This window comes from Cervus canadensis, chromosome 28 (assembly GCF_019320065.1).
Source record: "Cervus canadensis isolate Bull #8, Minnesota chromosome 28, ASM1932006v1, whole genome shotgun sequence".
Classification (NCBI taxonomy): domain Eukaryota; kingdom Metazoa; phylum Chordata; class Mammalia; order Artiodactyla; family Cervidae; genus Cervus; species Cervus canadensis.
This window is the reverse complement of record NC_057413.1, coordinates 15,424,101-15,451,977: the sequence shown is the minus strand read 5'-3', so window position 1 is coordinate 15,451,977 and position 27,877 is coordinate 15,424,101. Positions and strand designations below refer to the sequence as shown.

At 40.3% G+C, this 27,877-nt stretch overlaps 1 protein-coding gene across 18 annotated transcripts in view; it reads right to left on the bottom strand.

The window, feature by feature from the left end:
* Nucleotides 1–27,877, bottom strand: part of LOC122429059 — a 775,926-nt gene that overhangs the window by 565,999 nt on the left and 182,050 nt on the right. The window contains exon 5 of one of the 18 annotated variants that reach the window (XR_006265908.1): nucleotides 15,357–15,479. The exons of the other annotated variants lie outside the window; for them this stretch is intronic. The gene's annotated coding sequence lies outside the window, so the exon portion shown is untranslated. The remainder of the gene's footprint in view (nucleotides 1–15,356; nucleotides 15,480–27,877) is intronic. 18 annotated transcript variants of the gene reach the window in all.

Below are 27,877 nucleotides of genomic sequence, written 5' to 3'. Positions count from 1 at the left end.
TAGAGTCCATCAGACAAAGGAGAAGGCAGTCATTAGCAGCATCTCACACTCCACCGTGAGGAAAGGAGACCAGATGTGCAGAAGCTAATTTATGATGAAGGTGACCCTTCCGTGCATTTGAGAAAGGATGGTATTATTATTGAATATTTTTATTATTTTATATTTTCAACAAATGGCTGGTTCAAATTTGAGATCCATCATGGGGGGAAAAAGTGGTCCTTTATTTCACAGGATACATACAAGTCAATTCCAGGTAGATTATAGATCTACATGTGAGAAACGATCAAGTTCACAGAAAACACATAGGAGAGTAGCTGCATGATCTCGTGACTGAAATAAAAGTTCTTACACAGAACACAAATGGCATCAGTCAGAAGAAAAGACCGACGAATTTGAGTAAATTAATATTAATCACTCCTGCTCATCACAAGGCACCATTATGAGAGCAAAAAGGCAAACCACAGAGTGGACGAAGATATCTGTAACACACGTAACTATCAGAGTTCATTTCAAAGTATACAAAGAACTCTTAGAAGTAAAAAAAAAATAAATAAAAAATGGGCAATAAATTTGAATAACTTCTTGAAAAAGAGGGTATCCAAATGTCCACTAAGCATAATAAAAGATTATCAACTTCTTAGCCATTACAAGGAAATGCAAATTAAAATCATGAAGACATACTGCTAACACCCACCAGAATGGCTAAAATGGGAAGGTCTGACAACGCCAAGTAGTGACAAGGATAGAGAACAATGAGAAGATTGATACACTTTCAGCGGTTGTGTAAGAAGATCCAGTTCATGGGGTCACAAAGAGCTGGACACAATTGAGCAGCTGACACTTTCACTACTTCGAGAAGGTACAACTAGCCTCAAAATCTGTTTGGCACTGCCTGTTAAAACTGAATATATGAAAACTTCATAGCACAGCCCAGCAATTTTGCTTCTAGAGCATGTGAGTTTGTGTGGACGTGCATATGTGTAACAAAAAAAAAACTGTACAAACATATTTATCAAAAGATTTATACAAAAATGTCCACAGCATCATAATTCACACTACCAAAAGCTATGTCAACTACAGTAAAGTTGATAGTCTATATCCTAAAATAGAATTTTAAATGATGACTAAAATGTGGTAAACGTCACTGAATTTCTCAAACATGTCAAGTGGAAAGAAAAAAGCCATCCCCCTAGGCTATTCAAAAATCAATTCCAATTATATCAGACTTCTGGTTCTAGGTAAGAAGGTATAAGCATACTTCACCCACCTCTACTATTGAATAAAACTATAAAACCTGGGTAGATGACACAGAGCAGCTATTTGGAAACCAAGAAAAGTAAATAGCAGCAGGTGAACCTCAGATGTCCTCTGGAATCTGAAGTATAATCAAACTGGGAGTGGGTTTACCATTTATTTTCTAACACTATATTCTAGCCTGAATATCGCTGGAAACCTAGAAATGAGCATTGTGGTGAGAATGGATAAAGTCCTAGGATCCTACAGGAGCCTTATCACTCACGAAGCAAACAAAAAAAGGGGGCCACTCCTAACACTCACAGGAGCGGGAAAATTCTCCAATTTCATTCTTTGTTTCTTCCCTTTCTGTAACTCTTCTCATGACCTTGCTCCCATGCAATTCCACGGCAGTCACCAGGAATGGACGTCCCTTGTGGCTCAGATGGTAAAGAATCTGACTGCAATGCAGGAGACCCAGGTTCAATCCCTGGTTTGGGAACATCCCCTGGAGGAGGAAATGGCAACCCACTCCAGTCTTCTTGCCCAAAGAATCCCATGGACAGAGGAGCCTGGTAGGCTACAGTCCACAGGGTCACAAAAGAGTCAGACATGATTGAGCAATTAACAGTTTACCAGGAATGGAGGGTCAAATGGAGTGAAAACTGTGAAGAAGGGGAATCTTTCAATCCATTACTGGGAGTGTCATCCCAAGTGGCTGAGGCCAATCTCTGCAGGTTCTTTTCCTCTCTCTCCTCCTGCTGGTTGGGCCTCAAAAAAGTCCAAACAGGGAAATACAGTAGAATTGAGAGGACTGAGAAGTAAACTCTAAGGAACTGTAATGTACCAGGGAGAGTGCAGAGAGGAAGATGTTCAGGAAAGTTACCCTGTAACATCGTTTATGAATTTCAGGGATCACCACCAAGTCCAGAATTGGTGGATCAGAGACTATAATTAGCATAGCAAAGACTCTGAGAAGTGAATTAACAAATGAGCCAGTACACAAATCACACACTGGCCAAAGGGTTACACACACCCAGAACAGAACCAGAGTATGGTGATGATTTTGAAAAGTGGATATTGAAACATCTTGAGCTAGGTTGGAACTTGCAGCGTGAATCAAACCAGGTCAATTAACTGGTTAAAAAAAACTTCTTCCTAAAATTTAAACACAATCCAGAGTCTCATAATGTAATCTTCAAAATATCCAGGATAGATTCCAAAATTACTCAACATACCAAGAACCATGAGAATTTCAACTTGCACAGGAAAAGATAGTCAACAGATGCCAATGCCGACATGATACAGATGGTGGAATTAAGTGACAAAGACTTTAAGGCAGCTACTATATAAATGTTTGAAGGGCCAACCATGAACATTCTTGAAAGAAACATTAAAATAAAAGTCTCAGCAAAGAAACAGAAATATAAAGAACAAATGGAAATCCTAGAACTGGAAGTGACAATAATCAAAATTAATAATTCACAGGATGGACTCAAAAGCAGCCTGGAGATGGCAAATGAATGTCAGCAGACTTGTAGATAAATCAATAGAAATTCTCCCACATGAATAGAGAAAAACAGTTGAAAATAAGTGAACAGAAATTCAGAAACATGTGACTGAATAACAGAAGACCAAACATTAATGTCAAAGTCCCTGAAAGATATAGGAAAAAATGTGTGCTAAAAGCACTTGAAGAAACAAGAGTGGAAAATTTCTCAACTCTGGAGAAAGCCTAACGTCAGATTCAAGCATCTGAGCAAACCCCAAACAGCATGAATTTGGGGGGGTTACCCTAAGACAAACTGCTAAAAAATGAAAGACATTCCATTTGGGTGATGACAAAGTTCTGGAGTAAACAGTGGTAATGGCTGCACAACCTTCATTGTAATTGACTAATGCCACTGAACTGCACACTTCAAAATGGTGAAGATGGCAAATTTTATGGTGTATGTATTTTACCACAATAGAAAGGGGAAAAAAAAAGAAATAATCTTCAAAACAGCCAAAGTAAAGTGATATGTTACATGATTTTAATGATTAGAATGACTGTGACTATCTCATACAAAACATCAAGGTTAAAAAGAAATAGCACAACAATTTCAAAAAACTGTAATCTCAGAGTAAAAACATATTAGTAATAAAAGTGAAATACAGACATTCTCAAATGAAGTGAAATGTTAAGAATTCACAGCAGACCTACTCTAGAAGAATTACTAAAGGAAGGAAAATGGTGGCAACCCACTCTAGTATTCTTGCCTGGAAAACCTCATGAACAGAGGAGGGCTGTGGTCCATGGGGTCAAGAAGAGCTGGACATGACTGAGCAACTAACACACACTAAAGGAAGAGCATCAGAAAGCAGGAAAATGATACTAGAAGGAAACAAATTAGAAGAACAAAGGAAGAACAACAAATGATAAATAATTGGACAAATACACCCTAGTCTCCTCTTGAGCTCTTTAAAATGGGTTTCATGATTGAAAGCAAACAGTCCCTGATGACACTGTCAGTGTGTGTAGATGTTACACATAAGACATCAATAACATCAAGGAGGAAATGCAAAGGTATCTCTCAGATACAGGTTCTACATTCCTAATGAAGTAATAAGGTATCAATCATATGTTTAAACATGTATTTTGTCATCCATAGAACAACCACTAAAAAGCTACATAAATAGATTTTGTCAAAATCATAATTAACATGAAATATTAAAAATGCACAAGTAACTCAAAGTGTGACAGGATAAGTAAGAGAAACAAGACAATACAGAACAAACAATGGAATGGCAGATCTAAACCCAAATATATCAGTAACGATATTAAATTTACATGATCTAAAGTAATTAAAAGTCAGACTGTCATATTAGATTTTTTAAATGACTCAACTATGCTATCTATGAGAAATTCAGAAACATTTAAATAGATAAGTCAAAAGTAAAAGAATGAATATATAATGGAAGTCACAATGAAAATAAAGCTGGAAAGGCAAGCAATTCATTTATATATTAAGCAACAGTCTATCTCACTGAAGAGGATATGAAGGTAACAGATAAATACATGCCAAGATCTTAAACATCAGCAGCCAGAGACATCCAAATTAATTCCACAGTAAGACATTACAAAGATCCGTATAGTCAAAGCTATGGTTGTCTAGTAGTCATGAATGTATGTGAGAGTTGGACCCTAAAGAAGGCTGAGTGCCGAAGAATTGATGCTAGAGAAGACTCCTGAGAGTCCTTTGCACAGAAAGGAGATCAAACCAGTCAATTCTAAAGGAAATCAACCTTGAACATTAACTGGAAGAACTGATGCAGAAGCTGAAGTTCCAATACTTTGGCCACCTGCTGAGAAGAGCGAAGCATTGGAAAAGACCCTGATGCTGGAACAGATTGAGGACAGGAGGAGAAGGGGGCAAAAGAGGATGAGATGGTTGGATGACATCACTGACTCAATGGACATGAGTTTGAGCAAACTCTGGGAGATGGTGAGTCCTTGCGTGCTGCAGTCCATGGGGTCGCAAAGAGTCGGACACAACTTAGTGAGTGAACAACAACACACCTATCATAATGGCTAAAATAAAACATAGTGGCAACATCAAATTCCGGAAGTAATGGAGAGAAACTCAGTCATTCATTTTGTGGAAATTCAAAATGATATAGTCATTCTGGAAAGCCACTAAACAATGCTGAGTTTCTTATTAAATTAGACACTGGACTACAACTCAACAATAAAACTGAACTACTGATAAATGCAAGTCAGATGAATCTCCAGGGATTTATGCTGACTGAAAAAAAAAAAAAGCCAATTCCTAAAGTTTGTCTACGCTATGATTTCATTCATGTAACATTCTTGAAGTGACAAAACTGCAGACCTAGAGAACAGTTTCGTGGCTGCCAGGGTTGGGCGTTGGGAGAAGGGGATCGGAGGTGAGTGTGATTATAAAGGGCAACAAAAGGGGTCCTTGGGGTCACAGAACTGCTGTCTATCTTAACTGTGGTAATAAATACAAAGATCTACATGTGATAAAACTTTATTTAACAAGTTACACAATTACATGTAAAATTCCATAAATATGAATAAGATCACTGATTTGTATAAAGGTCAATTTCTTGGTTCTAATACTTTATGATGTTCTGTAAGTTATTATCATCAGGGAAAATTAGGTAGAGAGTTGGGATAAAGAGGGAATACTGCATAATGATAAGAGAATAGATTCACCAAAAGACCTAACAATCATATATATATGCACCTAATAAGAGTCCAAAATAAACAAAGCAAAACTGACCCCAAAAAGTAAATCCACAATTACAGTTGAAGACTTCAACACACCCCCTCTCATTAATAGTTAAAACTAGTAGACAGAAAATCAATAAAGATAGCAAAGAATTGAATAATATATCAACTGGATCTAGTTGATGTATATAGAACTGCCCATGCAACACCAGCAAAATACACATTCTTTTAGAGTAAATGAAACACTCAACAAGATAAACCTTAATTTGGGCATTTAAAAAAAAAACACAACTAATATTAATACAGTCATACAATGTATATCCTCAGACCAAAATGCAAATAAATTAGAGACTGTTAACAAGAAAATCTCCAAATTTGTGAAATAAAACTCAGCATGTAATTTAAGCTACTTCTCATTTATACATTTTTACAAATTTTGATAATTTTAAGTTATATAGAATGATGTCCATTGTGCATTAAAAAAAAAAATCAGGAGACAGTTAGGTCTCTGAAATTAGTGATTTGGAAATCAGAAGTCAGACACAGTCTATGCCTACCATGACAGTCAATACCGTTGTGCAACATGAAGGAATAGTTTGAGCCATACTCCAGAATGGCAAGGTCACAATAAGAACTATTCCTTCATTAGTAGATATAAGTCACCAAAAAAAAAAAAAAGTCTAATACTGTCAATACGGTCCCTTTCACCTTAATTTTCTATTAATCATCTTGTAATTTATTAATAGCAATATTCATTTTAAGGAGTCAGTGCTCTGAAACATAGCTACATAAAAACTGAGATTCTATATTCTCATTCTGATCCAGCTTATCCAGCCTTCTCCTACCCTTAGGTAAGTTTAGACAAGTGTGACTGAAAGAATCTCAGTTCTGAGATGTGAATGACTTTTCGACACTTGAAACATTTAGGAGACCTTCCGATATAGAGAAAATGAAGTTTGACTTAATGAAAACGTAGGTCAAGGTTGAAATAGTCTGTCAAATATGTCACTAAAGGAGAAGCTGGTTATGGCACATTTTAATGTTTTAAGTGTGTATAATGCCAGCATTGCTGAATTTTCTAATTTCAAATCATACTCTCATCTCCAACAGTAGCAACATAGTTAAAGGCCAAAGGAAAATGTGCCAGAAAGTAAACAGTGTGAGAACAACAGACCTAAAATATGCATTTTTATAGTGATCCACATTAAAAAAACAAAGTAACACATAGCCTCCATCTTCAGCTTACTCAATATTTATTGACTATCTATGGAGTGCCAGACATGATGCAGTCACTGCCCTCGAGAAATACCCAGGTCAGTGGGCAGACATAAACAATTACAATTTAACATGCTAGTCACTATATATAACGAAGGGGCCACAGAGAAAGGGATATTGACCAGCTTCACGGAGAAGATCTTTGGCTGGGATTTGGGGTAGGTAAGACAACCTCTAGGAGGAAGTGAGAAAAACGGATGAACCAAGAGAAGGATGGGTCCATGTGCAGACAGGACATGAAAGAGCGTTATTCCTCAGCAACACTAGAATGTGGGGCGCTTTACACACAGGATGAGGAGGGGTAGGATGGAAGATGACCACGTGGGAAAGGTGATCTTATACACCCCGGAGCGTTAAGGGGGGAGAAGTGAACACAAGTTTCCCCAAAAAACCTGTCTGGAGACAGGTAGCCTCTCTTGTCACTATCCAGCAAGAAGTGACAAAAGGCTGAACTAAAACTGGAGCCATCAAAGCAGAGAGGGGAGGACGGAGTCCAGGGATGGTTGGCAGCCAGAACAGAACTGGATGTGACCGAACTGGATGTGAGGAAGGAGTCCCAGCTTCTAGCAGGGACACATCCTCAAGACAGAATACAAGAGAAAAGCAATTGGTAAAGCAAGATACGCTGTTAGTTTTTTGTTTGTTTCTTCAAACACATTGGTGTGCAATGAGATTTCTTCCTCCTAGGTAACTAGATGGAAACTTGAAGTAGTTCTGTACAGACAGAACGTAGGCTTCAGGAGACTCTAGGGGCAGGGGTGTAGGAGTCCATGATTGGTGAGCTGACCTCTCTGTGGATGGATGAAATCAAGCACAGAAAATATATTCTTATTATAATAAATGCTTCCTTGGCAAAGGAGCACTGACTGAAAACCGATTTCAAGTTTCAGGACACAAGCTGCCTTTGTTTCAAAAGGTTTGTAAACCACTCTCTGAATATGATCATCATAAAAGCCAATAATGATGCCACGTTCTCCCATCAACACCTAACTCCACTCTTCAGGGGAGCTAGAAACAGGCCCGCCCCCTGCCCACTCCAGTCAGGGTAGGACACCAAGAGCTAATGAAAGACAGCCCAGGGTCAGCAGGCACTCTTCTCCCCAAGTTCTAATTATAAGCCCCAAAGCTCTTTCTACACCTGCCTCCTAGGGAGCCCTTCTCCCCTCTGCTCTCTACCGACAACCTTGTCCTTGCAACCTTGGCCTCTTTCCTGAATATGTCTGTAGGCGACAAACAGGCTATGGACTTTTGGAGCAGATGGTTTAAACGTAACATATAGCCAGCTATGCTAGGTGGCGCTGGTGGTAAAGAACCCACCTGCCAATATGGGGAAAACAGAGACATCCCTGCAACAAAAGGTAGGGAAGATCCCCTGGAGACCGGCATGGCAACCCACTCCAGTATTCTTGCCTGGAGAATCCCACGGACAGAGGAGCCCGGTGGGCTACAGTCCATGGGGTCTCAAAAACTTGCACACAACTGAAGCAACTTCTCACAGAGTCAGTTATTTCAGAAATAAACATAGTGGGGAGAAATCAGATTGCTTTTGGAATCTGAAAAAGCAGCTCAAGGGTCAGAACTAGAAAGAGCGACAGGAATGACAAAATCCAAGGGACGGTTTCCCTATTTGGGATTTGGGGGCATCCAAGGTGGCGCTAGTGGTAAAGAATCCACCTGCCAATGCAGTCAAGAAGCAAGAGATGCAGGTTGGATCCCTGGGTTGAGAAGATCCCCTGGAGGAGGGTATGACAACCCACTCCAGTATTCTTGCCTGGTGAATCCCACAGAGGAGCCTGGTGGGCGACAGTCCATGGGGTCACAAAGAGTCAGATAAGTCTGAAGCGACTTAGCACGCACGCACCTCTAGAGTATGCAAAGTGAGCCAGAATTCTGCTCTGCATTGTGAAAGGGAAAAATAGTTCAGTGCAGATCTCCTGAGCAAAGAAAAAAGTACCAGCAACACCCATGGTGATGTCATACCAGCTGCTAGCTTCAGGTCAACGGCAGTGTAATAGGAAGCTTGACCAGAGCCAAGCGTAACCCTCCCTGGACTAATCGACAGACTTCTAATGCCTTGCAGAAATAACTCTCCACTCTGGACAAGTGAGGTAGTAATCTGTGTATCCAACTCTGGCATTTCAGAAGCCAAGCCCAGAATATATACGGCAATACCCATTCTGCAAATTACTGTACAGTTCAGAGGGTGCTCTAAGATATCATTTAAGCCCTTTCAAATTAAGGAAGTTAAATTCTTCTTTAACTGTTTGTTTCCATCACTGTCAAGCCCAAATGTACCAGGTAACAAAAACTAAGGCCAGTGCTGGTGTACCTCTGCCTTAACGGTGAGGAGCAATGGAGGTAAATGCAATCGACAGGAAAAGCAGAAATCTGTTACCCGATTGGAAAACAAGGAAAAGCTGGATTTCATTGTTGTTTAATGCTGACTCTTAAATCTGATTCACAACTACTTCTGCACACAAACCTCTGGTGTAAGATTGTGTGTGTGTGTATGTGTGTGTGTATGTGTATGTGTATGTGTGTGTATGTGTGTGTGTGTGTGTGTGTGTGTGTGTGTGTTGAGGGAGGGGCAGAGTTGTACCATCATCACTATCACCACCACCCCAAAAAAGTAGATATTTCTGCACTCCAAAAGGCCACAGTCTTGTTTTCCTGGGAGTTTTTGCTGATATATTTACTGTTTCTCCTCTGCCCTCCTAAAACTATCACCACATAGTAAGTATCCTTTCAATAAAAGAAGGACAGGAGGAGGTCAAGGCCGTTCAGACTTCCGAAGGCTCTGGTGATAGAGGACAGAGTGAATTTACAGCCCTGGTCAAGTGTTTCTATCTTCCCAGGGGAGAAAGATACTTGTGACTACTAGAGAGATACTAGAAAGAATGCAGTCTAACTTTGTTATCATTTGTAAATTCCCTGCCTGATGTGATAACAAATATCACTTTTCATTCAGGGCCATTGGTTAAAAAAAAAAAAAGAAAAAAAAATTACTGTGATAACAAAGGTGCCATTATTTCTGGTAGAATTTTCCTGGGCCCTGTTAATAATCACACTTGCAGTCAACTAATGCCCTAGGTTCTCACATCACTAAATAAATACTGCCTGGTGGCAAATATTAGTATCCCCAACTCTGCATTCCAAAGAAGTCATGAAACTTATCGTAAAGGTCAGATCTCAGTAAAGAAGGTCAAAGCAAAACTAAAATTTTAAATCTCCTACTATTTCTTCAACAAATCCTCATGCCTCTGGCTCCCAGTGCAGTGTCCTACCAGACACATCAGTGGTCACCGTAACCCCATCATATTTGGCATTACAGAGGTAGAGAACAGAAGTTCACAGAAGCAGAGTCCTAAAAGTGACTTTTGAACAGGGACTCTTAACATCTGTTCAATACAGGGGAGGCATGAATGCTATTAAGTTGGAGTTTTAAAATCTATGCACAGACGATTTTCTCAGGAAAATGTACATTGTTTTCTTAAACTCAAGCATTCTTACTACTCTCCCCGTTTTAGAACCACTGGGAACAAATGGGTCATTCTCAATTCTTGCTGTGCATCAGAAGACTCTCTGGGGAACTTTAATAAAAAATATACATTCCAAGATTGACTCCAGATTGACTACATCAGGGTCCAGGCATGTGAATTTAAAAAAAAAAAAATTCAAAAAAAAAAAGGTAGGGGAGGACTACTATGGAATAATTATAATACATAGCCAAGGCTATGAAATACTATGTAACGTCAAGTTAATTGATAGTCTATTATATTTAATCACTGAACTTTAAAGCTGGAAGAAACCCTAGATATCAAAACCCTTCACATTCCTTTCACAGAGAGGGGCCACATCTGCTAAGAGACTCACCAAGGATCACACAACTAGTTCTAAATAAAAATGCAACCAGAACTACAGTTTCCCCAAATAAAGTTTATGTGCAAATGGAGTATCTCATAAAGGATAAAATACAGAGCCAAAAATGTACTGCTTTATATTTTTAAAATCCACACTCACTTTTCTACAAAAAATAATCATAAAAGGGGTTTAGCAATCTTCCTTCTAACTCCATCTCTTACAACCACCTCCTGAATTGCTCCTTTAACAGAAAAAGTTCATCACCTTTTGCAGCTCATTTGCAAAAACTAACCTACATTTGCATAAAGTTAAATAAATATAACAGAAGAATCATATTTATAGACATAAACCATAGTGGATAGTTGATTACGATAAATACACAGTGAGGAAAAAAATGCATAGTGAAGGGTGGCTGACCCTTTTATCAACAGTGGGAGAAGTTCCTGATTGTCAAATCGTAGCTCACCACAATTTGCTATCCTTTGCTTTCTAGCTATTATATTTTTCTTTTAAAAATGTTTTATTTAAAAAACAAAATGCATTCTTTTATTTAACAAATAGAATGCATTCCTTTTTCAAAATAAAACACATTATTTTTAATTATCAACACCAAGAACTAGTGCATGATTGCCACCAAGAAGGGGTTTAAACAGCTGCAGCATCTCATTTGCTTCAGGAAGATATTTACATAGCCCAAAGAGGGTAGGATAGGGCATTTAATAGTTTAAATAAGAAATTTATCCTAAAAGAAGGATTTTTTAAAATGCAATTCAAGTTGAAGGGAAGAAAGAGAAAGAGGTGACTTTTCCTTTGTGAAATTTCACAATAAATTTACACCCAGATTCAGCAAGTGCTTTTCAGTGGCTTCACAGTAGCTGAGATAATTATATGACTGCCCTCTTGATGTATGAGTCCCCATTGAGCAAAGTCGGCTGAATCCCAAGGACAGCATTCCAGGATGTTGAAAAGAATTCTTTCAGTACACACCCACCGTGTGCCTTGGTTCAGGCACAGTCTCTTCTCAAGGGGACAGTGTAAAAGGAGAGAAGCCAAGTTCACTCTGCTGACAGAGACCCAGGCAGTGACGTAAAAATTGTGAACCTTCAAGTGCTTATATGCCGGTAACTGCCCAAAAATGTCTACACACTAGCGTGCTAAGTCACTTCAGCCATGTCTACTATGCCCTCCTCCAGTGGATCGTCCGGGGGTCTCTTAGGTCTCCTGCGTTGGCAGCCGGATTCTTTACCACTAGCGCCACCTGGGAAGCCCCAGTAAATTATGAATTCTTAACGAATAAAGTCTCACCTAACGCATTTAACCTCTCCTAGAGCCCAGGACAAGGTCTTACATACACTGGAGAATGATCATTGGATGAAATGAAAAAAAATTCCAGAACATCAGTCCTAAAGGACATGAGTATTCCCTACAATTAACAGTCCTTCACACAGGTTAGTGATGCCACACTCCTGGTCTGTGATCACTCTTTTCTTACCCGTATCTACGGTGGAAGCAGAATGTCTAGCCCTTGACATAGGCCCCCTATATTTTATACAGATGTATATATATAAATATTTATGAATATGTATTTACATGTATTCATACACAAATATTAATATATATATATAACCTTGAAATAAATGAAGAATAAGTCATCTTCAAAGAAATTACATATTTTACATATGTATCCTTTTTCTTATTCCTCCTATTAAAATATTAGTTCCATGAAGACACTACGTCGTGTCTGCTCACTGCTATTACCAACATGCCATAGGACAATGCTTAGAAAAGAAGCATGCATGCTAAGTCACTTCAGTTGTGTCCGATTCTTTGCAACCCCATAAATTGTAGCCCATCAGGCTCCTCTGTCCGTGGGATTCTCCAGTCAAGCATACTGGAGTGGGTTGCCATGCCTTCCATGAGCAACTGACTGAGCAACTGAACTGAGCACTTTATAAAATGCCCAATTATGTGTCTTTAGCCATGAAAGCTAGGTCCTCACTTCCTCTCAAGCCACCTGGTCAGGTGTGGAACTCCGAAGAACTTAGAAACTCAAAATTCAAACCTGGCCTTCAAGGTTGTTACAAAGGTCTATTTGTCAGAGTAGGGGGATTTCTGAACATGATATGACAGGGTTTTTTTTTTTCAATTTGATTTGCAAGCTTATAGATATTTAAACATATAGAACATAGGGAACTCCCTGGCAGTCCAGTGTTAGGACTGGCGCTGCCACTGTCCAGAGCCTGGGTCCGATCCCTAGTCAGGAAACTAAGATCCTGCAAGCCACATGGTGAAGCCGAAAGAAAAAAAGAATGTGGACCTGCCTTCGAGTTCTAGCCCTGAGGCTCCACAATCAGTGAACAAAACCGAGGCCCAGAGCTGTTAACCAAGCTACTACCGACACAGGACCAGTAGCTGAAAGAACCGGAACTCAAAGCCAGCTCTTCACCGTCTCAGGGTCCAGTTCCTGAGGCAATCCCCCACCCCTCAACTTCACCTCTTCAAAGCACCTAGGTGTGCTCCCATGATTACAGCAAGCCCGGGGGATCCCGAGGGGTCAAGGAACACACAGCCCTTCCCCTCTCCTAACATCCTGGGCTCTCTCCTCAATCCCTCAGGAGCCGAATGCAAGCAGCTTGTAAATCCAAACGGCTGCCTTATATATGCATGCTTGTAGCTACCTGTAGTGCAGGGAGCACCTACGCTAGAGGAGAGCAAGCACTGACACATGCTTCAGGAACCTCACAAGATGCAGCCTCGGGCTTTTGAACGTACATCTTTTTTACAACTCTAAACCTAGAAGTGCATTAGTATTCTTGCAAAACAGGCCATGTGGCAGTTTAGAAAGCCCACATATAATACCTTCCTAAGACCTGTGCTGACGGAGATCCTTTCATCCAAGAAATCCAAAGCACTTTACAAGCTCAGAGCCATTCATCGGAACACTCCAGGGAGGCATGCAGGTGGCCAGCGTTGTACTCCTTGACAAGAAACTGAGGCAGGCTGACAGCCTTAAGTACCGTTCTTTAAAACGGTCTGTGTTTTTTTGAAAATGAATGGCCTTAAACATCCACCCATATGGGGGGAGAAAGATGCATACTGTTTCTCTAAAACCGAAATTGAATGTAACAGAATTAAATACCATGTCACACAAGTCTATACCTTTCTGTAGCTCTTGCAGCCAAAAGGGCCAAAAATTTATGTTTAGCTCTCTGTGAGGAGGTTATCAAATTTAATACTATTGCCTTTCGAAATGCAAATTCCAAATCACAAATTTTAAGACTGAAAATTCAATTGTCTTCCCCCACCCAGCCCCAGACAGAATCTGGCTTTTCCACCTTTGGCCAAAAAACACTTAGGAAAGGTGACAAGCATATTCTCTCTGGCCTAGACTGATTTCAAGCCACAGAGATTAGCTTAATTTGCTTTTAGTGGGAGGTAAATGGCCCCAGGGAAATATGCTGAATAGTAGTAGAGGAAGAGTCCTTTTATAAACAAGGGAGATTAGGAGTTCAAGAAGAATAAAAAAGAAGTAGCCACTATTGTTACCATAATAACAAATGAAAAGTCTCCATTGAAAACATTTCTGAAAGTTCTGTTCATAACAATAACTAACAACTTAGTGAGGACTTACTGTCATGTTAACCATTGTTCTTGGTGCTAATAAGCAACCCATTTTATAAATGAGGAAACTGAGGCTCAGAAAATTTGATACCTATCATCTCAAAGACCTTACAGTGGAGTTAAAAAAAATCACCATTCATTCAGCAAGCTGAACTACACAGAATCTGAACTACAGAAATTAACATAGATTTCCCCTAGGGAGTTCACCTTCTAATGGAAGAATGCACAGGTTAAAAAAACACTTTCAAATAGGCATATCCAGGGTGCCTGCAATACAGAAGGCCCAGGTTCAATCCCTGGGTCAGGAAGATCCCCTGGAGAAGAGAATGGCTACCCACCCCAGTATTCTTGCCTGGAGAATTCCATGGACAGAGGCGGCCTGGTGGGCTGCAGTCCATGGGGTTGCTAAGAGTCAGACACAGCTTAGCGACTAACACACAGCACAGGAGCAATGCAATGGAAGCTAAACTGGGGCAGGAAATAAAGACTTTGCAGAGAGGATTTCAAGAAGCAGATACAAGAAGGCATTTTAGACCAATGGAAATGGCAAATGGCTTATGCAAATGCACCAAGATTTCAGAGAACTTAATCTGGGTGACAGAGGTTGTCTGGCTTCGCTAGAGAATGAGGATGCATGTTAGTAAAAGGTAATCCGGGTCTGGACAGGTATGGATAGACAGGAATTGGATATCGAGTTAATTACTTTTACAACCTGGGATATCTTATCTCTCCCAACAAGATATAAGTCTCCTAGAGGGAAGAAAACCTTTCCTGCATTCTCACAGAGTGGTTTATGTCTCCTATTGTTTAATCTAAAGGATTGATTGCTGTTATTTCTTCATTACCCTCAGAGCTAACACTTAAGACAATGGCCTACAGCCACAACTCTGAGCTCTTATATTAACTTATTTAAGCCTTAAACAAACCCAATGAGGTAAATTCCATTGCTATCACCATTTTCCAAACAGAATGGGGGCACAGTAATGTGCTAGAACAAACACCTGCTACAATGCACTTGATGGAGTTCATGTCTCCATGCACACCCAGGATAGAAGTGCACAACTGTTTACAAGCATTTCCTTTCTATGTAATGACAACACGCTTCCCTCCCATACCATGCACCCTCACCCACCATGAGCAATTGCCACAGACTCCCCAAGAGATATGATGGATCAGCTCCTGAGCAGTATCTTCTCGTCGTCCATCACAGTAGCTGCCGCTTTCCTGCTCTCTGCTCAGCTGCACCCAGTGCTATCTGCCAACAAGAACTAGTGTCAAAGGTGCTAATGCCAATGCACTAATTTAGCTGCTGAGACACCACGGATGTCACTTCGCAGGAGCTCAAGCCACCTAACTCTTGTGGCTGCCAACCTTATTCCTGATGGAGCTACTGTTGTCGGCTTGCAGACTCAACATGTCACAAGATTTTGGTGACACTGGCTCTCCAGAGTCTCTGCTTCCACTTTTAATATAGTCAAATCTCCCTAGGTTTCCAGGATGATTCTTTAGAGTTTAACTGGAAGGTAACCCAAATGACTGTCACCATGCTTTCCTTGAACTTCTTCTTATCCATCAACATAAAGTTCAGTTTACATAAACATTCCTTCTTTTGATTTCTAATTCTTTGGACAAGCATGAGCTGCTGCTGCTGAGTTGCTTCAGTCATGTCTGACTCTGCGCGACCCCATAGATGGGAGCCCACCAGGCTCCCCCATCCCTGGGATTCTCCAAGCAAGAACACTAGAATGGGTTGCCATTTCCTTCTCCAGTGCATGAAAGTGAAAAGTGAAAGTGAAGTTGCTCAGTTGTGTCCGACTCCGCAACCCCATGGACTGCAGCCTACCAGGCTCCTCCGTCCATCGGATTTTCCAGGCAAGAGTACTGGAGTGGGGTGCCATTGCCTTCTCAGGGACAAGCATGAGAGGTACATATATTTTCTGAATTCAGATTGGGAAAATAGGAGGCTGGTAGACATTCAACTGGAATGAATGAAGTAGTAATTTTCTATGCCCACCATAGGCTCATGAGACTGTACGTGTCTCTTCTCTGTTCACTCTGTTTCTCATTTCCTTGTCTATAAAATGTGTTAACAGCACTAACTTCATAGGGTTTAAGCACTCAATAACCATTAGTTATCATAAGCATTGTTCTCAGATATACACACTTAACATATACTTATTTTTCTCATCATATAAGGCATAAGCAATGGCTATGCTAAGTCACTCAGTCATATCCAACTCTTTGGCACCCCATGGACTATAGCCCGCCAGGCTCATCTGTCCATGGGTTTTCCAGGCAAGAATACTGGAGTGGGTTGCCATTTCCTCCTCCAGGCAGCAACAACTATCCGTCCTTTGAATATTTCTTGTCCAGTTCAACTAAGTATTCCCATAAAAGAAGATTCCTTAAACAATAATGAAAAGAGACTCTTGGAAACCAAAACACCAGACTTCCAGACTTGCCAGAACAAGTGTGAATTTGAAAATATGACTGAGCACAGAGGGCCAAAGCCATAGTTACAACTGAAGGTCATGTTTTCCACGTGCAACCAAAACTGATCATTGGAAAAGGAAAGGTGCACACATGCTCATGGATGGGCTACGCTTCTGAATGAGAAAGTACACACACTGACCGAAGAGCCGCCTCTGCTGACCTGATAAGCGGCTGAAAAGCAATCAAGGCAACATGCCCTGCATTTTGGCTGACAGGGCGACGTAAACCCAACTAACACCAGACTGTGTGACCTCAACCCGGGATGGGAGCCAGAGGTTTCACCTGAGACCCAAGTTATCAGATCTGGAAGCTGTCTCATTTGCTTTCTCTTTTAGCAGAACAAAAGGGAGCAAGGACCCAAGGAGGCAAGAAGGCAGAACCTGAAGTTATCCAGACTCCATTACCCTAAATTACCTGATGATGAATAAATATTCCTTGTTCCATGGTTTCAATGGAAGGTGAACTACTACTAAAAATATCCGATGTTCATCATGCTTTCAATCTCTTTCTTTTCTCTTTTATCGGAAAGAATTATTCATGATTTCTGACCAAAGGGTATCCCTTTAGTATAACCTCAGACAAACCCTGTATCCGTGTTCTATCTTTATACCCTCTTTCACTGCCATTAGTCCTTGTCAATCCATTAACCATGGCAGAGCCCAGCACCCTGTTATAAACCTCCCTCCCAGCATGCCTCAGTGGAAAAGCCAAAATTGCACTGCTTTAACGGAGAAGACAATGGCACCCCACTCCAGTACTCTTGCCTGGAAAATCCCATGGACGGGGGAGCCTGGTGGGCTGCCATCTATGGGGTCGCACAGAGTCGGACATGACTCAAGTGACTTAGCAGCAGCAGCAGCACTGCTTTAAAGCGTCATCCTGACTCTTGACGGCTGAATGATCTGGAGGAAATGTCTTCATCTCTCTGGGCTTCATTTTCTACACCCATAAAATGAAGTTGATCTTCTGCACCCCCATTACCACCTAAATTCTCGCAGTCTTTAGCCCACAGTTTTCAAGTCTTCAGCCCATAGTTTTCAAGTGAGCCCAGACACAGACTCACAGGAGGCCAGATGGCACTTTTACCACGTGGGTGAAAAGAGCTCAGTGAAAACATGTCCTTACGGGCAGGGGCCACCTGGAGAAAATATTAACACAACTGAATACTGGGGGGGGGAGCGGCGGACATCTTATCCATCAAAGAGAATTCAAAAGTGTGAGCACTCACAACCACGAAGGAGAAGGGCTGGCAGGGAGCCCAGTGGTGTCAAGTACACCTGAAATCTCCCCTCTCCACCAGCACAGAGTGCTTTTGTATCTGGTATAACTGGAGAATTAGAGAGTTGGGTTTTTTTGTTTGTTTTTTTTTTTTAAGGGATGCACATGTTTGAGTGCATGCTAAGTCGTTTCAGTTGCATCCAACTCTTTGCAACCCTATGGACTCTAGCCCTCCAGGCTCCTCTGTCCATGGGATTCTCCAGGCAAGAAGACTGGAGTGGGCTGCCACGCCCTCCTCCAGGAGATCTTCCTGACCCAGGGACGGAACCTGTATCTCTCACGTCCCTTGCATTAGCAGGCAGGTTCTTTACCATTAGAGCACCTGGGAAGCCATTTTTAAGGGACAGGACAGTTTATACGGTCCTTTTATAAAGCAGAGAGTGGCACTAGTGGTAAAGAACTCTCCTGCCTTATAATGCAGGAGATTTAAGAGTCACAGATTCGATTCCTGGGTCAGGAAGATCCCCTGAAGGAGAGCATGGTAACCCACTCCAGTGTTCTTGCCTGGAGAATTCCATGGACAGAGGAGCCTGGTGGGCTACAGTCCATGAGGTCTGAAAGAGTTGGACACAACTCAAGTGACTTAGCATGCAGTACAAAGCATAGACAATCAGTTACATCTTATTTCAGTTGAATTCAACACCTCTCCTCTGGCTCTCTTTAGAAAGATCACAGTGACACGAAAATGTTCCACGCTGCTCTCTACTCCTCATTTAGTGAGCATTCCATGAGTCAATACACAAATTTAAAATCTCCAAAAACAGAAAGGCCCTAATTATGACCACAGAGCACTAAAGAATTTAATCAGTTAAATGTTTCAGGATCTACCCATCAAACATGGACAGCTCACAATCAATGTAAGAAGTTATTTCGTAAATTGGATTTTTTCCCCCTTGAATTTAAGATCTAGAAGCCTGCCTTGCTTGACTTCCCTGGAAAATTTCCAGATCTGCACTTCAGTTTCAACTTTGTGGATCAGGTTTTGTTTCTTAAAGACAATAGTGAATGGTTTTGCTACCGGCCATTAAATCTGCTTTGAAGAACAGCTTAGGTATTCTTTGCAAAGAGGCTTCTGATATTTCCATCATGTTAATTTTCAATTTTTCTTCTTCTCCATTTTAAATCCCCTCTCTCTGGTGGTATGCCTAAGTGCTCAGGTAATATACATACAAATGCTTCCACAGACAGATGGGTAAGTACCATCTCATGGCGCCCATACTTCTTAGTGAAAAAAGTACCCAAAACAGAGTGCAGTAATTCCATCCCCTACAGTGCTGTAATAATCCCTGAAGGGGGTAGTTTGCAACTAAAACTATAGCACAATGGATGTATAAATTAAGGCTACCAATAATGCTTGACAATACAATGAAGAAAGCATTCTAATATCCTCATTCCTAATACACACCCTACAAAGAACTGGTAAACTTACTTTAAAACCAGTAGCAAAATAATATTTGTTAAACCATTTTTACAAAGTCAATGCTATGTTCTCATTTTTTTAAATATCTGATTTTTATGTAACCAAACATACTCCAGAAGTGTGAAACTCCAAATAGATTTTCTGAAGCTGTGGGTCTTATCAGCTTTGTAGGTTAGTCTCCAGGCACAGGAAAGCTGAAAGCTTCCTAATCAGTAACATTTAAGACATCTTTAGTAAAGTGCTGATGACAATAGGATAGCTCCCATTTCTTCTGATATATTACTCTTATCCCCATTTTACAGATGAGGAAATGAAGGCTTTAAGAGAGAGGTTAAATAATTTGCCTGAGATCACATTGCCAGTAAAGGACAGAACAGGGATTTGAACCTGGGAACTCTGACTCTAGAGCCCAAGCATTTATCTCTTCTACAATATCACCTTGGCAGTGGACCTAGGGTCCACGATTTTAAAGGAAAGGAAAAACAGTTCACCTGCATGTTATTCGCCCTCGGAAAACATATCTAAGACCAGACTAACATGGGTCCAAGACAGGAAGTTTGGGCTAGAGAAATGCCTTGAAGATGTGAACTTGTAGATTACTTTGCCTATGACATTCTTTCTGCACAAAATCCAGAAGCAGGGTTGTGGCAAAGGCCCCTCTGAATTATGGGTAGCAGTGAGAGCTCATGGCTGTCTATCCACCTGACCACCTGCTTTCAGTTGTCTGGAGACAGTATGTCTCCTGAACTGTGCACATACCAAGAAATGTCAAGGCCATCAATATGTACATCACATGAACCTGAAGGTCAGTTCAAAAGGGTAGCAGTTATTTATGGGAGTGTTCTAGTCACCCCAGGCAGATGAAAGGAAAGGAAGAACTTGGAATTGTTCCCATTTTTATCTTAACGATCTCTAACATAAGAAGTCTACTGCCAACCACTAAGACATTCCAAAGTGAAAGGTAAAAATTAGTGTTTTCAACATAAAAATATCACTTGCGGTATTCAACTTTCATGAATCTAATGTCACCTACAATCACAAATCAGAAGATCCCACCACATCAAATAGTGTTTGAAACCTCAAAGTGAAACAGTTCCAAAGAGATAATACATCTACCTTAGTTTCAGGATGAGTTTGGTTCTAAATGCTGTATCAGGCATGTTTAAAAAACAGGAAAATAAACACAGCCTGTATCTAGAGCCACTGCTGATAAAAACACACCATCTGAACGTTACCAAACTGTTCAACTCCTCCTGTATGTATTTGCAACACAAAAATCTCTGGATCAAGTCTTCTCCAAGGCTAGTTCAAAACCTTTTGCCTTAACACACATACTTGGGAAAGAAACTATCCATCCAACTCCTATTTGATCACCTCAAAACTGGAATTAAGTTCATATAAATGAAAATGAAACATTCTAAAAAGAAAAAAAAAAAAAAAGGTTAATGACCCCCCACCACCGCCCACCCCCCCAAATGTTGACTTGTCATTAACATTCCTAACCCCGGCTAACACCTTGACCTTATAAAAAGAACTTGAGTTCTATAATTAGGCGACTTAGTTTCTTTGCCATAGCAACAACATTAGAAGGTCAAGAAACAAGAAACATGGAGGAAAGACATAAAATTTAACCAAGGACCCACATGATTTGACCAGATTGATACACTAAACCTTTTCAAGAAAATTTCCTTGAAAAAGTAAAAGAAAATCAAGACTCTGCTGCTTGTAAAGAGGTATGCCCAGAGAGTATCAAAAATTGTATTCTCCTAGTTGATATCTTCTGAGTTTTATCTTCCTGTTTTGACTAGAGGTCTCTTGACGAAAAGGCCTATGGTGTTATAAATTATCCCATTACTCACTCTCCTCAGCTGTTCCCGCTGCAACAGGAAGGGAGTAAATCTCAGAGTCCTGCACTTACACCCCTTAATCATCCACACACGTGCCCCCCAAAGCAGTATATCATGGTCTGTCACTGCATCACCATGATTCACACTGAAACGGGGCTGAGAAGACCAGTACTCAGAAATGCCAAACCCAAGAAAGGTATCTTAATACATCACAAATAATAAGACTCAGGCACACCAGTGCTATTTCTTCTCAAAGAGGTATCACATCAGGAAGTATATCATTCTAATTAAGAGTCATCAGCTGTGTCAAAGGCAAATTTTTATAGAGCAGAGCTTTCCAAACCGAACACTTCAGGACTCCGTACCCTTTCCAAACTCTATTAAAACCAAGCATCTTTAGCATGTTAACCCACGTGAGCTTGACTTCAATTAGCAGAATTGGTCCTATGGCTAGGCTGACTTTCCTCTCCTAAATTTCCCAGGGCAGAAATATGACCAATCATATGTTTTAAGATCCTACCTAATTATATAAAAGATATCATTTATTTTTACATAGACGTGATTAAGAATCAAAATACACTTGACCCTTAAACAATGCAGTTGAAAATTTCGTGTATGGCTTTCCCTGGGTATTCAAGGTTCCCTATCCACAGATTCAACCAACTGCGGATCATGTACTGCTACAGCAGGTATTGACTGAAAAAATCCATACCTAAGTGAACCCGTACAGTTCAAATGCATGTTGTTCCAGGGTCATCTGTTAAGAATATCTGAGGCTATCCCGTTATCTAAGAAAATGTGTCTATTTGTCTACTACTACATCTTGAGCAGAAAGAGGAGGAGTTTAACAGTTACAAAATCTACTTTTATTCTGATTACCAAAAAAATGCAAACTGTTGCCAGGTGTATGTGAATTGTGTGAGTTTTGGTGGGTTTTTCTCTCCATATACAACTGCCTTGCTTCCATTTTGTCTGTCTTGTTGGGAGGAGGCAGCAAGAGAAGTACTGGCTCAATCCTTTGAAGCACCTCAGAATTTCTCCAGCTGGAAAAGTAAGTGCACGGTCTCCTCCTTGCCAAGCAAAGGCCAACTGAGCAAGACAAAATGATAGTAAGATCTGCAGGATGTGTTTTCTGACCTCTTTTGTCGAGTCTGCACTGTTCTTATCAGCTGCCCTTCACAACCGCCAGCGTGTTTCATCAATTTGATATCAGCTCAATAACAGTGTGATAACAGTACAATGGTTTCCCAGCTCCTACATTTGAGATTAATGAGTGGATGTGAATGAGTGCTCTGTCTGCAAGATTTGTTTTGTTTTTTGGGTAGTTTTTTTTTTTTTTCCTATTTGACTCTCTGACCTTAATTTATTTCATTCAAAAATTTGGAACTAAAGCTCACACTGGGCTAAGAAAAGCATTATGAACTCTTTCAGCAAGAACCAGACCAGGCTAACAGTCTGCTCTTCTTTAACTGCTTCCAGCAAGATGGCCTCCTCAAAGCTTAGACTCTGAAATGGCTGAGAATAGGGATTTGTAGGACAAAGAATTGACATTTTTAACAGTGGTGAATATATACATAGGATATAAGTGTTTTTTTTTTTTTAATAAAAAATCATTGTGGTACACTTAAAGAAGAGTAATGTAATGGAAAATAGATTTTTTTAAAAAAAGAATGAATTCAATGCTACCACATTTTTAAGGTTTTTTTTTTTTTTTTATTGATTTTAAAGGGCTTTCTAATAAGATTAGATGCCCTACATTGTAGGGCCAAAAGCTCTTAGACTGCATATAAATGAATTGTGGTCTGCTCCACTTTCAACAAAGGACTCTTATCCAAACTCCATTAACATTACATTCAAATGAAGGTATCTCCTTTGACTTTTTGGTTGTGCTGTGGAAAAACACTAACAATAAGGCCTCAGCCTGAATATATGTGCATACAAAAATACCTTTTCCCCTTATAAGCCTGTATTAACAAATATTGGGCATTCATATTAAAGTACATGGTCACAATATGTTACTAGACAAAAGGAATCCATCTTGATGAGCATTCCACCACAAAACATGTGTTCCTGAGGTTACTTCAACCTGACTGTTGCCATGTATTAATTTTGCATCACTGATTTTTTTTTGCATCACACGTATTATGTTTTACCTCCAGCTTTTAAATTGTGCAAATGGAAGAAAACCCATCTTAGTAAACATTCCCTTATCATCAGGTTATTGATAGACCTAAAAAACAAAGCAATATAAACCACAGATGTCAGTGCCTGTCAGAAAGTGTCCAAAGATTACCCACAGCAAACTACCCCTGAATCACATTCCAGGACCACTTAAATACAAACACAAGAGAGGCGCCTTTTAGCTAAAAATGTATATGCCGGGCAGCTGCATGTCAGACTTTAAAAACGATCTTCAGAAAATCTCACATGGGCTCCTGCTATCCTAAAAGAGCAAATACTGACTTTAAAAAACCTAATACCAGTAAACCGCATGCAAGGTCAGTAAAAGTCTACTTGGCCACCTGAATAACTCTGCCATATTTGGTATCCAAAATTAAAAGGCAGAGATTTAAAAGCAGTCGTTAAATGCTAGATTTCGACATGAAAACTTAAAACTGGGGCAGGGCATACGCCAAAATAAAGACAACTCATTTAATGGCATTTAGTCAGCTCACTTTGTTAAATACACACTGCTTTGCACAGCCAGCCAAGAGCCAGCACTAACGTTAAGCAGGAATGGCTAATGTCATAATCAGACATGTACACTGAGCCACTACAAATGTTAGGAACAGTCACAAATTGTTAGGCCTGTCTCAAGTAGGCCAAGAGATAACTGAGTATTATTAAAATAGTAAAATATATGACTAGACAAGTATAGCAGGGAGTGCACTCAACAGAACGTCAGTAAATTATATCCTTAAATCCTTCTTGCCTTTAAAACGCACTCCCATCAGACACCCATCCACCCACCACACAGCACACAACCAGAAAGCAGCGCAGAGTCTGCAACCAAAATGATAGCCCAGGAGTCTGTGGGTTTTAGAAATGGTGACTCGAGATTTACATTTTCTCTGTATAAATAAAAGATCCATGGAAATGTTCTCCTGACACTATGGAATCACAGAAAAGAAGATTTACAGACCCAGTGGTTTTACCCATTTCTTTGATCAAAAGCAGAGGACCAACTAGGTCAGAAGTCCCTTCTACCTGCCAATGGATTATTTATAAGGAGGTATGAAGCTGGTTTTATTAATTGATCAGAAAATGTTGCCCTTATCAAGTACTGAATAATGAAGTGCAGACACTCGATTCCAATTAGACAGCAACAGTTCGCCAAAGCATAAAAGTATCTTTCAAACATCATTTTAAAGGGGAGGTCTGTATCAAGAAGAAGAAAAACTGAACAGATACAAAAAGCATCAGTGCTATGGAAGAGCAGAGAAGGCACTAATTTCTTCCTTTATCCTGGGTTTAACATTTAGGTGCATTTAGGCCCAGACTGCAAAATGAGTACAAGCCACAAGCCTGAGTTTTGTACTCCCGTGACCAATACGAATAGGGCTTTCTTAGCTGAAGAGAACGTCATCTGAACATTATTATGGCTTTCTGATGATTACTTTCTATCAATCGCCAACATAAAAAATTTAAACCCACCATTGCTGTTGGTAATGACTCAAGTGTTGCACAGAGAAGCTAATGTGTCTCTGTGTCTTTATCTGGTTGGATAACAAGAAGCTCTTGGAGCTGAAAACTTCAAACAGGCAGCTTGTTATCCCAGAGCCCTAAGTCTATACATCTTACAGCTGACATTTCCCAACCTGGGGCAATAACACATGAGAAGACGACGAGGGGCATTTCTTTCTTAAGGACGGAACCGGCAGCTGTTGTTCTCGTTTGGAATACTTGGCTCATGCAAACTTGTTTATGCATTTGGTGTTCATATAATTTGTCAATTTGCTAGGCTTGACACCAGTATGATGGCTGAACATTTGCTGCTGTTGTCCATTTGCTGACCCACACAGATTCGAGGACTAATGCCACATAAAAAGGACCTGACCAGCTGGGGAGAGACAAAGTACTCAATGAAAGAGAACAAACGAAGTCTTGTCCTGATTTTTCTCTGGCAAAAGTCAAGAAGGAACCATCATTTTCTAATCATTCTAATCACCCTTTTATTGACCCTTTCTTCTTACAAAAACAACATGTATTCCTAGCATATTTCTATAAATGACCTCAACCACTGCTCAAAAAAAAAAAAAAAAATCACTTATAGGTAAAATCACTTTAGTATTTAGCTCCAAATGAACACCAGCTAAATAAACTACTGACCTGAGAACACAAACACACAGCCAGTCTCACTCATCCCTGTAAGGCACTGGGCTAAGCCTTGCTTGCTAGTGAGAAGCACATCTTTGGGGGTTTTTTGTTTTGTTTCTTCACCTTCTCTTACCCCCAAGAAAGAGACAAATCATACATCTACTGACTCATGAAAAAAAAAATTTTTAGATGAGACCAATGTTGGTTTTTTCCAGAGCCAGTATTTCATAAAAATCTCTAACACTGAATAATAGGAAACTACACTAAAAAAAAACTATTTGCACAACACTGAATGTATTTCACTATATGCAAAGCCGCATGTTTGGCTCACCAAGCATATACACACAAAATTTCAGAAGTACCAAGAGGCCCTGCTCTTCCAAAACTCTCCCTTCTTGGGCTGCTTATTAGAATACCAAAATCCCTACCATGACTTAAGTGTCTTAGGTATCCAGTCCCCTTGATAAAATAACTAGTAACTCCTCAGCATAAATTTGCCTCAGAGTGATCTAGTGACCAAGAGCCAAAGAACATAATCAGCTGAACAGTGAAACCACAGTACGAGCAGAGAATGCAGGAAAAGCTTTACTGCAGCAGAAAAAATCTTGTCATTAGGGCGGACTGGGTCTCGGAAGCAGGAGGATTCAGGAAACAGGAAAAGAAAGGCCCAGAAACGCCTATCAGAACAGATGCAATTTTAATCCACTACAAAGTGAAAAACGTCAAGACTTGGCTTTCTGTAGCAGATGGTATCTCAAGATTTATTTTCTCATCAGCAGCACCATTGGTTAGGTAAAATCAACATGTACTCATTGGAGAGGAGAGACCAAAGTCTTGCTCCTCTGTTTTGCTTGGAATCCTGCCTCCCTCTTTCCCCATTGCCCTGGGCACCTGCCATCCTTTGCCCACAACCACTGTTACTTTCTCTGTTCTCTCACTCTTTTCTCCAGTTCTTTCATAAAATTTCAGGAGTAAGAATTAAAACCCTCTACCTAAATAAAAGGAGGCACCATCTTTTTAAAAGTCTAGCTACCAAAAAGATTTATACTGAAGAAAGTTGTTGATTTGTTTACTCAGAGAACATAGACATGGCGCAAGGGTGTGGCAGGAGAGAAAGCCTAGTCTATTGATGTTAGCTCAATCGGTAAAGAATCTGCCTGCAATGCAGGAGACCAGGGTTTGATCCCTGGGTTGGGAAGATCCTCTGGAGAAGGGAATGGCAATTCACTCCAGTATTCTTGCCTGGAGAATTCCATGGACAAGAAGCCTCGTGGGCTACAGTTGGTGGGGTCGCAAAGAGTCGGACACGACTGAGCGACTAACGCACACACACTGATGTTAAGTCTAGGTTTTATCCCCAGGACCAGTTGTTTCTCAACATTATCATTGTGGAAAAATTACTTCTATTTAAGTTGCAGACCAACATTTCAAACCTTACCAAAACATTATAACGTTCACTTTTTGAGTGGGATGATAATGAATCAGAACTATAGAAAGATTCAGCTGAGCATCCTTTCAACCAGACCTCAATCACAGCGCAAGTCCAAATAGTGCATGACCTCTGGATATTAGAATTACAAAAGCTTAGGCAACAGGTCAGCAGATTCCTGCCCAACGTCAAATGAGAAGTCTAAGTCATTACATGAAGTCTATGCTTCTGTGTCCAGTGGTCAGGCAAGCTCTCGTAAGAGAAGTTTCCAAGTCTCACGAAGCAGTGAGCCCCGTTTCCTCTGAGAACGCGACCAAGGCCTTCAGTTTTGCAAGCTGACAAAGTTCTGGAGGTTGGCTGCACAACAATGCAACATACCTAACGTTTTTGAACTGTATGCTCAGAAATGGTTAACACAATAAATTTTATGTGTTTGCTATGACTGAAAATAAAAAGAAACATATCTAGCCCATAATCTGGAAGTAACTGCTCTCTCTTCTAAATTACTATTGCATTTTCACTGTATCTCTCTTAAGATATTGATCTAATAGGAATTTACTTAGTATAATGGTGTTAACTCATTTGATTCCTTATAGTAGTAGCTACTAGTATCAGTTCCTCCTTTTACAGACAAGGAAATAAAGGCCCAATGTGATTAAATAAACTTGTCCAAGATCATAACGACAAACTGATGGCATTGATAGCATCTAATTCATGTGGCACCTCCTTCACCTCTTAACACACCCTCCTCCTCTTTCAAAAGAATCTTAAAAGCCACAGCCTCTCCTAACTTCTCTCATCGACCTTCTGCAAGCAGGCTTCCCCCACACCATGCCTACTCCACAGCTCTCCCAAAGGTCACCTACGGC